The sequence below is a fragment of the Silene latifolia genome, chromosome 2 (genome assembly GCF_048544455.1).
Source record: "Silene latifolia isolate original U9 population chromosome 2, ASM4854445v1, whole genome shotgun sequence".
Lineage (NCBI taxonomy): Eukaryota > Viridiplantae > Streptophyta > Magnoliopsida > Caryophyllales > Caryophyllaceae > Silene > Silene latifolia.
In genome coordinates, this window is record NC_133527.1 from 98,950,924 (window position 1) to 98,958,492 (window position 7,569).

A 7,569-nucleotide genomic window follows, 5' to 3' on the forward strand; every position below is an offset into this window, starting at 1 on the left:
TCTCCCTCTCAGCATTAGAAGGCTCCCTGAACATCATCCGAGGAGGATCGATAGGGACCGCGAAGGCATCTCGAGAGCACTGGCGAGTCAAATGCTCGCCCAAGTACCACACGGGACCTATCGACGTCCTTAGCAGCAACTCGCTCGAGCTCCTGGGTCGAAGGACCTCAGTCACAAAAGGAGGGACGCTAGTGTAGTCCGCCCAAGGCCTGGGCACCCACTGAGATAAGCAAACAAGGGGTCATTCTTTTGATCAGATCTAAAAGGAAGCGATGAGAAAGTAAATAATAGAAAGTGATACTCACGCCACTCAGCTGTAGGGCGTTCACGTCCCGTCGACAGACATCATGAGAAGAACGCTGACTCTTCTTACGACACATCACCCAATCCCGCACGACGGGATAGGCTCTCTCCCCTTGGTCCGTCCTCTTGGGCGTGAAGCCCGTAAAGTAGGAGTACACCCACGCCTGCAAACAAGGTAATCAATGACGATCTTTCGTAATTTGATAAGGAAAGGAAATGATCCTTCATGATATGAAATAAAGGTTCATACCTCCAGCAGTAGTCCAGGACCAACAGTGGCAGAAGAAGTCCCCTTCTCCACCAGCTCCGGACGAACCATGGCCCTCAAGTAGCGAATGAGGACCGCAAAACCAGCAGTGACCCAGTCCCAACGACCTAGGCCACTCTGGTCAGCAAGGAAGGGAAGAAGCTTCATCGACATCCTCTCTCCCTTGTCTCCGAGGTAGAACGAAGACAAAAACCTCCAGAGCCACAAAAGAGCTCTCTGCTCCGCAGTGTAGGGAGGAGGAGCCATCTCTCTCCTATTGATCGTCACCACCGTCTGGACCTTGCCAGTAAAGTAATCCCTGACATAGGAACTCGGCACCAACCCGGGAACCGCAGCAGCTTTTGCCGCCAGGTTCCAATCGATCCAGCTCCTAGCCTCAGCCGAGTCCACTCTTATGGCTATCTCCGGCCACACCACAACCTCGGTCCCACATGGCAAGCCAGAAATCATGCCGTAATCCTCCAACGTGACCCCAACCTCACCAGAAGGCATGTGAAAGGTTGATGTGACCATAATTTAAGCGCATTTAGTCCCCGAATTAGCCTTGTTCCCATACTTTTTAGTGCATATTTGGGTCATTTATTGTCTTTAGTTCTTTGTTTTGCATATTCTTTGAGGTTTTGTGTCCTTGGTAGGAAAGGAGTGCAAACCTTGCATGTTCATGGCAAAATGAGGCTAAATTGATTGAATTCAATGACCAAGCATCAAGGAGATACAAGATTAGAAGGCATTTGTACATACTATAGTAGATGAGCAATGATGCGAAAAGATCCTTGCATCCCCGAGGAAATCCTCAAGGATTTTATGAAGAAAAAGGAAGAAAATAAGAAGGAATGGAACTGCCTAACAATCCGTGCGGATTGCTCTGAAGACGCCCGTCCACCACCCACAATCCGAGCGTCTTCCTCCACAAGACGCCCGGGCAAAACCTGCACAAGACGCCCGTCTTCCCCCTTTGGACGCCCGTCCAGAAGCTGCCAAATCCGCCCGTCCCGTGCTAAAGATGCCCGGATTCCCTGACAGTCCCATTTCGTCTTCTACAAGCTTCAAGGATGGATGCACATCTTTTTCTAAGACCGGCGAAAAAGAGACCGGAGTCTCCCTAGAGACCGGCGATTCCTCAAGGACTTAATCGTCATTTAAGCCCTTAGTAAACCCTAATTTATGTACCTAATCTCCACTATAAATACCCCATTAGTCTAATTAGAAGAGCATGTTCTTCTTAGCAATCTTTAGTGTAGTTAATATCAATCAAATCTCTCCTTAATCTTGTAATCAACTTTTAATCAAGTTTTAATACAAGTTTTATTTCCTTAATTTCTCTCTTGTTCATCCTTTATTTTGGGTAATTGAAGATTATTTGGGTTATTATTGGGAGATTGACAACCTCTCAATCAAGCATCAAGTACTTCTTTTATTCTTTGCTTTATTATTGGAATCACTAGTAGGTATAATTCTCTTAATCCCTTTTTAATTATTGTTAATCATCTTCTTTTATTCATCATGTTTTACTTTGTTGGTATGATTGACAACCTTGCTAGCATGTTCAACATGATAATGAGTGAGTAGTTTCCTTAGCTAGGGTTAATGGGTAATTAGGGGAAACCAACATGGGGAATGATTCATGCTTAAATTAATATGCTTTCATTATTTATTTGCTTGCTTGTTGTGATCTCAACTTATGCACATGTTATGTTTGATGAAATGCGAGCCTATGAATCCTTGCATTTTTTACCCATCACCTATCTTTTCAATGAGACTTGTAAGACATAAACCAACTCGAGTCTCATTAGACCATGGATATTGTTGAGTAGGGAAGATTAAGTCGACTTGTAGGTGTTGTACAATCTAATCGATTCGGCTCCGTGACCCAAACTTTCCTAGGATTGTAAGATATAAACCAAATCGATCCATCACAACAATAATTGCTTGCTTATAATTTGAGAATATGTTTGTATGATCAATTCCCATGAATCCCCTATGACCCCATGACACCCTAGTGCTTCTTATCAATTGTTTACATCCCTTTTAATTCATCTTGCTTGTTTACTTTCATTGCTATTTAGTTTAGTGATCTTCTACTTCAAACCCCAATTGTGACACCCTTAGACACCGCTAGTTGCAACAGAAATCTCATCTCAATTCTCGTCCCTTGGGATCCGACCTTTACTTGCCTCTTTACTAATTGCAGAGTTGTTTGTGAAGTTATAAATTGTGTTTTGGTCTAGGTGCTCCTAACGACAAGTACTGAAAACTAAACCCCTCACGAGGGATTACGACCAAAAATGGCGCCGTTGCCGGGGACGGTGTTAACTTGATTTAGATTTTCTTGTATTGTTATTAGTTGTGTCTTTCTTTGCCTTGGGGAAGTAAAACTCCTCAAGGTTTGTTCTAATTATTTTCGAGTTGTTTGATATTTTGTATGTCTAGAAGATCACAAGGTGACTTGTTACCCTTTGATCACGAAATTGAAAGGACTTTGACAACCAATAGAAGACTTGCTAGGAGAACTTTGAGAGGTATCGGTGAGGTTGTAGATATTCAACCAAATACTATTGAGTTCATCAACCCTTTTGCAAGAGAAGGTGAGGAGAACCCAACACAAAATCCAACACAAAATCAACCCACAATGCCTAAGTTTTCATCACATTCCGTACCCACCGAGGAGAACCTACCCAATGGTACTCCCACACCACAACACTTAACCGGAAATTTTATTGCCAAATCCGCATTTATTCAATTAGTCGAAAGAAGCCAATTTGGGGGGATGCCTAGGGAAGACCCTCATTCTCATATGGAGACTTTTTGTGACTATTGTGATGAAATTTCTCAAACCGGTGTAACTCAAGACTAAATTCGATGGGTCTTATTTCCTTTTTCTCTAATTGGCACCGCGAAACAATGGTTGAAAGGCCTTGATAAGGCTACTCTCGGAATTGATTATTGGAAGAAGTTGGCTCTAGCTTTCTACAAAAAGTTCTATCCACCGGAAAAGACTACCATGCTAAGAGCTCAAATTACGGGCTTTAAGCAAAGAGATGAAGAATCTGTGTATGAAGCTTGGGAGCGATTCAAGGGAATTTGTCGCTCATGTCCTCACCATGGACTTAGCGAGTAGTTTTTGGTACAACAATTTTGGAACGGTCTTTATGAAGACTCAAGAAATCTTCTCAACATGGGATCAAATGGAATGTTCACCGAAGTTGATGACAATCAAACTTGGAACAAAATTGAAGAAATGGCGGTCCATAACTCACAATATAGTAGACCTCGCAAGGCTACTAGAGGAGGAAAGCATGAAGTGGACTTCATTACTCAATTGGGTGCTCAACTTAGTGCTCACATTGATACCATCAATTTGAAGTTTAAAAAAGCTATGGCTAGACTTGAAGAAGCCTCAAAATCACCAAAGCATCATGTTAATGCCATGACGTCATCTTCATCAATCCCAAGTGGGATATGTGAGAATTGTGGAACTTTGGGACATGACCAAAGTGAATGTAGGGGAATAAATGAACAAGTGAATGCTTTCCAAGCATACAAGAGTGGTACCCCTTATTCAAACTATTACAATGAAAACACGAAATTCTATCCAAATCTCTCATACAAAAGCCAAAATATTCAAAACCCTCAACCAACATACACCACACATCCCATGAGAAACCAAAATCAAAGACCCTCTTATAACCAAAACCAAGGTTACCAAAATCAAACTCCATACAATCAACAAAATGACCAAGGTTTTGATGTTCAAAAAGCGGTCCTCCAAATGCAAAAGAATCAACAAGAGTTTTTCACTCAAATGAAAAAAGATAGTCAAGCAAAGGAAATCACCATCAACAACATCCTAGCTCACACCAAAATGTTGGAAACCCAATTGACTCAACTAGCATCTTCAAGCTCACAAAGACAAAAAGGGCAATTACCACCTCAAAGTAATCCCCCAAGACATGAAACGGTTAGTGCCATTCACTTGAGGAGTGGTACAAGGTATGAAGCACCGAAGAAGCAAGTTGAGGATGAAGTTGTGGAAGCTAGTGACAAAGAAGAACTTGTGCAAAACTCTAAGGATGGAGAACCATCAAAAGAAGAAATTTCAAAGAAAAATGAAGACAAGGTCAAGGAGAAGGAGCCCATTGTGATTAGACTTCCTTTTCCAAGTCGTCAAGCCAAGCCCAAATTTGATGACCAACTTGGAAAATTTATGGAAATTGTGAAGAATTTGGAAGTCTCAACTCCTTTCACGGAATTATCAATCACGTGCCGGCCTATGCGAAATACATGAAAGACATCCTTACAAAGAAGAAGTCAATCCAGAAGCTTGAGACTATCGCCTTCCAAAGGTGAGTAGTGCAATACTTCAAGGGAGTTCACCTCCAAAACTCAAAGATTCGGGAAGCTTCTCAATATAGTGTACCATTGGCAACACCACGATCAACAAAGCCTTATGTGATCTAGGGGCTAGTGTGAGTGTTATGTCGTACTCGGTGAGTAAAAGGTTAGGGATGGGAGAGCTTAAATGCACCAATGTCACACTCCAAATGGCCGATAGATCGACGAAGACACCATTAGGGATATGGGAATATGTTCCCGTAAGAGTTGGGAAATTTTTCATCCCGGTGGACTTTGTCATTGTTGACATGGAAGAAGACTCCAACATTCCAATCATTCTAGGAATACCTTTCTTACACACCGCGGGTACGGTGATTGATGTGAAGCATGGAGAGCTCACTCTAGAAGTGGGAGAGGAGAGCATAACTTTCAATCTTGACAAGACCATGAGAGCTCCCCGTTTGCATGAACCTTGTTTTATGGTTGATCACTATAGCCAGAAGGATGATAGGAAGAAGTCGGAGTTCCAATGGAAGAAGAAAATCGATGATGCTCCATTCAAAGAGCAAGTGAATTGTAACAAAGAGAGCTTGAAAAGCTCACCAAAGTCAAGCAATGAAGAGGATAGCCTTATTGGCCAAGACAAGAAAGTGGGAGAGTTGTGTCTATAAACTCAAGAGTTCTTTAGTGACCAAGTAGATAATGTTTGTGGTCTTTGGGACGATGAGTTTGAAGGGATTTTAGATCCCTATATTGGTAATGGTATCGATCAAGACCAACAAGAAGGACAACAAGGGCAAAGATCTATTGAAGATCTTAATCATGATAATGAACAAGCTTTTGACTACTTCTTCAAGGTGTTGAGCAACATCAACAACACCTTGGACATGCCCCCATGACATCTCACTAAGGATGAGAGTTTGGTGGAGTCCTCCCTAAACCACCATTTGTAAGTATTTCTAACTCCCTAACTCGCATTTTAATTCTTACATTGCATTGTTGTCATTTTTGGATTTTTATGCTTTGATCAAGATAATTATCATTTTTGAGAGAAGTGATGGAGGGACTAATGATTTAATTGATGTGTAGTGCTTTAGCTTAGTGTGGGGATAGCAATTGCCTAGGCTATTCATGCCTTAGTAGTGCCCCTACAATGAAGAACACGGAATTTGAAGAATGAAAAAAATGACACGGGATATGCAAGTGCGCGGATGGAACTGAATCTGGGAAAAACAGGGAGAATCCTAGCGTCTTCAAGAGGAATCCGCTCGTCTTCAGGCAATCCGAGCGTCTTTGCAAGAATCCGCCCGTCCATTTGATCTGAAAATTTGAAATTTTGGGACTGTCGAAGAATCCGAGCGTCCTGGAAGAGAAGACGCTCGTCTTCAGAAATCCGCCCGTCTTTGAAGGAAAGACGCCCGACTTTTTGCCAGTGTAAAACAAGAAAGCTCACTGTCTCAGAATCCGCCCGTCTTCAGCAAAAGACGCCCGTCCTGCAGTCGAAAAATCCGAGCGTCTTTGCGGAAAGAGGCCCGTCTTTAGGCGAGAATCCTGAACCTAAAATAGGCAGAATCCGAGCGTCCTGAAGGAAAGACGCCCGTCTTCCCCTGCAGTTTTGAAATTTTTGGGTATTTTAAGTACCCCCTCCCACATTCATTTCTTCATTCATTCATTCAAAACACTACCCATAAACCCCAAAACTCAAAACCCTCATCCTCTCCATCACTAAAACAAGATTTTCTAAACCAAATTCAACAAAATCAAATCCAAACTTCCTTTTAACAACAATTAATCACTCCTCTTCCAACAAAAATCAAACCAAGCACCAAAATCTTCAACCTTTGAGTCGATTTTTGAAATTACAAAGGCAAAGCCTTTCATCTTAAAATCGATTTGGGTATACTTGGAAATTGAAGATTTACACTCTTTTCTTGGTATTTTCATCAATGGCAAGAACAAAAGGATAAACAAAGGCACCTAAGGCAAAGGCACTCTCAACAAGACAAAAATGTCTTCAAGCAAAGAAAGCCTCATTGGCTATGGTGGTAGCTAGTTCAAACTTGGAAGTTCAACAACAACAACCTCCCTTGGAAGCAACAACATCAACAACTCCGAAAATTGCTCAATTATCAAACTATCCGGAGGTAATTTTCATTTCTAACTCCCATAGGGATACATTTGCCAAGTATGCTAGAAAATCCTTTCTACCCACCAAATTCATATGTGAAGATACCTTGAACAAATTGGGTGTCCTTGAACAAACAAAAGCCTTCTTTGAAGCCATGGGGTTGGGAAAATTGTTTGCTACTAGAGAATTGACATACGCCTCCCTTACCTTAGAATTCTTTTGTTCTTTGAAAGTGACTAAGGTAGAGACTAGAGAAAACATCGAGTTCCGCCTTGCCAATGTGAGTAAGTACATCACCTTTGATGAATTGGGTAAAGTATTGGGTCTTAGTGATTCACCTAGTTATTACAAGAAGCCCAAAAATATGACCCCGCTCCTCTTTGGGAGGCGATTTCCGGGAGGAAATTTGAGAACTATCATGCTAGTCGTGCTCTATTAGTCCACCATCCGGGCATTAGAGTGTGGCACAAGGTCATCGGGAATACTATCATTGCAAGAAAAGACACTAACCACTTTACCAAGCTCGATTGTGTTCTAC

General features: G+C 41.9%; 1 non-coding gene across 1 annotated transcript; it reads right to left on the minus strand.

Annotated features, from left to right (window-relative positions):
* Positions 1-3,572: 3,572 nt before the first annotated feature.
* Positions 3,573-3,679, minus strand: LOC141644562 (small nucleolar RNA R71). Its single transcript, XR_012544175.1, has one exon. It is a non-coding gene; the product is annotated as a small nucleolar RNA R71 (small nucleolar RNA).
* Between the last annotated feature and the right edge of the window lie 3,890 nt (positions 3,680-7,569).